This window comes from Mastomys coucha, unplaced genomic scaffold (genome assembly GCF_008632895.1).
Source record: "Mastomys coucha isolate ucsf_1 unplaced genomic scaffold, UCSF_Mcou_1 pScaffold22, whole genome shotgun sequence".
NCBI lineage: Eukaryota > Metazoa > Chordata > Mammalia > Rodentia > Muridae > Mastomys > Mastomys coucha.
In genome coordinates this window covers 12,946,380-12,951,784 of record NW_022196905.1, presented here as the reverse complement: position 1 = coordinate 12,951,784, position 5,405 = coordinate 12,946,380, and positions in this window count along the sequence as shown.

The following is a 5,405-nucleotide window of genomic DNA, read 5'->3' as shown; positions in this document are numbered from 1 at the left end:
AAAAAAAAAAAAGACACAGAGTGTGGGTGGTGGCTGATCGAAGTGCCTTAGAGTGTTAGGAAACACTTCCAAAATTAACAAAGACCCCAGTGCCAAGAAAAGGAAGCAGATTCAAGTCCCCTTCTCTAAGCCAGAAGCTATCTACAGTTGATAAATGCTCACAAAAGAATTAGTTTTCTCTAACAGACTGAGTATACAAACCATACTTGAGGGTAGGCCCATGCTCAGCAGTAGATGGCCAACACAAAACAAACTCAGTGGTATTTTTAGATTTTTTTTTTGTGCGTGTGTATTTGTTTTGTCTTTTAATCTCATAATGCTTTTTCCCGGGTTCCTCTCTTCTTTTGTCTTGTCTTGTCTTCTCTTCTCTTGTCTTCTCTTCTCTTCTCTCTTCTTTCTTTCTCACTTTTTATTAGATGTTTTCTTTATTTACATGTCATACAATATCTCCTTTCCCGGGTTCCCCTCATTTTTTACCTTACAGATATTTTTGTCTTTTTTCCTTTTTTATTTTTTTATTTTGTATTAAACTAATAAAAGTAATTTTAAAATATACAACTCAGTATTGACACTTTTTAAAGTCATCAAACTAATTTATAATAGTTAAATACCTCTTAAATATACATGATATCTTCTGAAGCTAAAAGTAATATGCACTCAACCAGTTTTTAAAATCTATTTGGAACATTAAGCATGATAGAAATAGAAAAAAAATCTCTTATGAAGTCCTCTATGAAAGGAAATTGTGAAAATTTCCTGATTAGACAGAAATTGTTCCATCTCCAAGTGAGAATGCTCAGTGTATCTGTGGCTTCATAGAATGAATTGGGTAGTGTTTCTTCTACATCTATTTTGTGGAATAGTTTGAAGAGTGTTGGTATTAGGTCTTCTTTGAAAGTCTGATAGAATTCTGCACTAAAACCATCTGGCCCTCCCCATTTTTGGTTGAGAGAAGAGTTTGCTTCTGTTTCTTTAGGGGTTATGGGACTGTTTAGATGGTTTATCTGGTGCTGATTTAACTTTGGTATTTAGTATCTCTCTAGGAAATTGTACATTTTATCCAGATTTTCCAGTTTTGGTGAATATAGGCTTTTGTAGTAAGATCTGATGTTTTTTTTTTTTTTTTTTAAATTTTCTGAGTTTCTGTTGTTCTATCGCCCTTTTAATTTCTGATTTTGTTATTTTGGATACTGTTTCTGTGCACTCTGGTTAGAGTCACTAAGAGTTTATATACCTTGTTGATTTTCTTGAAGAACCAGCTCCTGGTTTTGTTGATTCTATGTATAGTTCTTTTTGCTTCTGCTTGGTTGGTTTCAGTCCTGAGTTTGATTATTTCCTGCCATCTACTCCTATTGAGTGCATTTGCTTCTTTTTGTTTTAGAGCTTTCAGGTATGCTGCTAAGCTGGTAGTGTATGCTCTATCCAATTTCTTTTTGGAGGCACTCAGAGCTGCTTTCATTGTGCTCCATAAGTTTGGGTATGTTGTGCCGTCATGTTCATTAAATGCTAAAAAGTCTTTAATTTATTTATTTCTTCCTTGACAAAGTTATCATTGAGTAGAATATAGTTCAGTTTTCATGAGTATGTGGGATTTCTGTTGTTTTGTTGCTATTGAAGAACAGCCTTAATCCTTAGTGATCTAATAGGAGTCATGGGAATATTTCAATCTTCTTGTATAGGTTGAGGCCTGTTTTGTTACTGATTATAGGCTCAGTTTTGGAAAAGGTACCATGTGGTGCTGTAAAGATAGTATATCTTTTTGTTTTAGGATGAAATGTTCCATAGATATTTGTTAAATCTATTTGGTCCATAAATCAAGGTCAGATAAACAACTTAAGCAGACCTATAACCTCTAGTGAAATAGAAGCAATATTTAAAAGTTTTATGACCAAAAAGAGTCCAAGGCCAGATAGTTTAGTGCAAAATTCTACCAAACTTTCTATGAAGACTTGATGCCAATACTTCTCAAATTATTCCACAAAATGCAAACAGAAGGAACATTGTCCAATTTATTATATGAACTAACAGTTACCATAAGATCCAAGCTGTCAAAAGACTAAATAAAGATAGAATTATAGATCATTTTTTCTATAAACATAGAGGTAAAAATACTGAATAAAATATTTACAAACCACCAGGCACATGAGGCAGAGGAAGGTGGTTTGTGGTCAGCCTGGTCTACAGAATGAATTCCAGGATAGCCAGTACTACACAGAGAAACCCTGTCTTGAAAAAACAAACAAACAAACAAAAAAAGACAAAAAACTTACAAACCAAATCTAAGGACACATGGAAAATATTGTTCACAGTGATCAAGTAGGCTTCATCCCAGAGACAAAGAAATAGTTTAACATATGTAAATTAATAAATGTCATCATCTATCATATAGAAAAACTAAAAGACAAAATCCACATGATTATGTCATTAGAAAAGGCTTTTGAAAAAATCCATCATCTTTTCATATTTTAAGTTCTGGAGACATTAGAGATAAAGAACATGATAAAACCAGTTAACAATATGGCCATAATCAACATCAAATTAAATGAAAAAATCAAAGCAATTCTACTAAAATCAGAAACAAGTCAAGGTTGTTCACTGTAGGCATAAATATTCAGTATAGTACCTGAAGTCTCAGTTAAAAGAATACAACACACTAGAAGGAGATCAAGGGGATTCAACTAGGAAAGTAAGAAATTAAGGTATTTTTATTTGCAGATTATATAATAGTATACATAAGTAAAGTAAAATATTCTATTTTAGAATAGGAAATATAGTTGATAAACTTCTTTAGTAACATAGCTAGATACAAAATTAACTTACAAAAATTTTTTATATACAAATAACAATTGGTCTGAGAAAGAAATCAGGGAAGCAACACCTTTCACAATAACCTTAAATTATATAAAACATATTGTAACTCTAATAAAGCAAATAAAAGACTAACACTTTAAGATAACAAAGAAAGAAATTGAAGAAGATATTAGAAGATGTTAAGATCTCACATGTACTAATGGATTTTAGGATTAATATAATTAAAAATGACCATCCTACAGCAAACAATGTACATATTCAATGGAATCCTCATCAAAATTACAATATAATTCTTCACCGAGTTTAAAGGAAAATCTTCAGCTTCATGTGGAAACATGAAAATATCCAGAATATCTAAAACAATCCCAAATAATAAAAGAACTATGGAGGATATCACCATTCTTGAGTTGAGGTTATACTACAGAGCTATAGTAATAAAAACAGCATAGTAATGGGACAAAAACAGATATGGTGATCAATGGTATCAAATAGAAGATTCAGGCATAAATCCACACACCTGATTTTTAATAAAGAAGCAAGAAATACACACTGGAGAAAAGGACACCATCTTCAATGAATGGTACTGGTGAAACTGGATGTTTGCGAGTATAACAATGTAAATAGATACATACTTATCTCCCTTCACTAAATTCAACTCCAATGGATCATAGACCTCAACATAAAACCACATGCATTCAGCAGAACACCCTTAACAAGGCACTAAAATTAAAAAATTAATGAATGAGTCTTCATGAAACTGAAAAAGTTTAGGATAGCAAAAGATATCATTATTCAAATTAAATGACAGCCTACAGGATGGGAAAAGATTTTTACCAGCTACTCATCCAGTAGAGGGCTAGTATCCAAAATATATACAGAATTCAAATTACTTGATCTCTAGAAAACACTCAACACAATTAAAAAATGGGGAACAGATTTAAACAAGAGAATTCTCCAAAGAGGAATCTCAAATGAATGAAATACACTTAAAGAAATTTTCAACATCCTTAGCCATCAGGGAAATATAAATCAAAACTACTTGATGCAAATCAATACTACTTGATGAAAATCTTACACTTGTCAGAATGGTTAAGATAAACAAAATAAAAAGTGATAGCTTATGTTGGAGAGGGTGTAGAATAAGGAGAACACTCATCCATTGTTGGTATGATTGTAAACTTGTACAACCATTATGGAAATCAGAATGGTGTTTCCTCAGGAAGATGGGAATCAATCTACCTCAAGATCCTTGGGCATGTACCCAAGGAATGGTTTATCCTACCTCAGAGAAATATGATCAACCTTGTTCATTGCTGCTCTATTCATAATAGATATTAATAGCCATAAGTTGGAAACAGTGTAGATGTCAATCAACAAATACATGGATGGATAAAGAGAATATGTTACATTTACACAAGGAGTATTACCATTAAGATGTTAGGAAATATAAGCTGTTAAAAAATGAAATGAAATTTATAGGCAAATGGATAAGACTAGAAAAAAATCATCCTGAGTAAGTTAACAGAGCAGGAAATACAATTATGGTATGTATTTACTTTTATGTGGACATCAGTTCCTGAATGAAACATAAGCAAGCTATAATCCATAGAAGTATAGATGTTGGGTGTACAGAAAGGGACAAGGAGAGAGAGAAATCCTTAGGAAAAAGAAAGAGAATGCTTGATTATTGATGAAAAGAAGAGGGGAGCCTGGAACAGGAGGGTAAAGTAGAGAATGGGAGGGAAGAGAGAGATGATGGGAGAACTGTGGGGAGATACAGCTAAAACTGAAGTCCATTCAAAGGGTAGTGTAGAAATCTAATCCAGTAGAAGATTTTTAAAATATATATATATTGTTGGCAAGACTATAAATTGTTCTTCACAAACTGCCAGCATTTCTGTACTTCAACATTCCTGAAGACAATATAAACACATGCTTATTTAGCATGGAGAAGTTGAGCTTGTGTCTACATACAATCTTCATATCAACATGCTAATATCTTTGATATAGGAAAGTATGTTACCATAGGAGAAATATAAATACCAACACAGACACAAAACCTTTGATCTTTAATGATGTCTTACCTACAAGGTATGGTAGTGGAAGGGTGGCACAAATTTCTGACAATGTTCAACTTATATCTGTTTTGACTTAAGGCTCATTCTAAAAGATGGAACCTATACCTGACACTGCGTGGGTGACCAAGAACCTGATACTAGATAGCCCAGAGACCTAGGATAAATCCAAATACTACTGTTATTTTTTTAAAAGTAGCTATACCTAATCTACACAAAGACCTAACAAAGAAAGAAAACTTCAGACCAATTTCCCTTATGAATATCAATGCAAAAATACTCAATAAATTTCTTGCAAACTGAATCCAAAACATCAAAACAATCATCCATCATGATCAAGTAGGCTTCATCCTAGGGATGCAGGGATGGTTCAATATTTGGAAATTCATCAACATAATTCACTATATAAACAAACTCAAAGAAAAAAACTATATGATCATCTCATTAGATACTGAGAAAGCATTTGACCAAATCCAACATCCCTTCATGATAAAAGTCTTGGAAAGATCAGGAATTCAA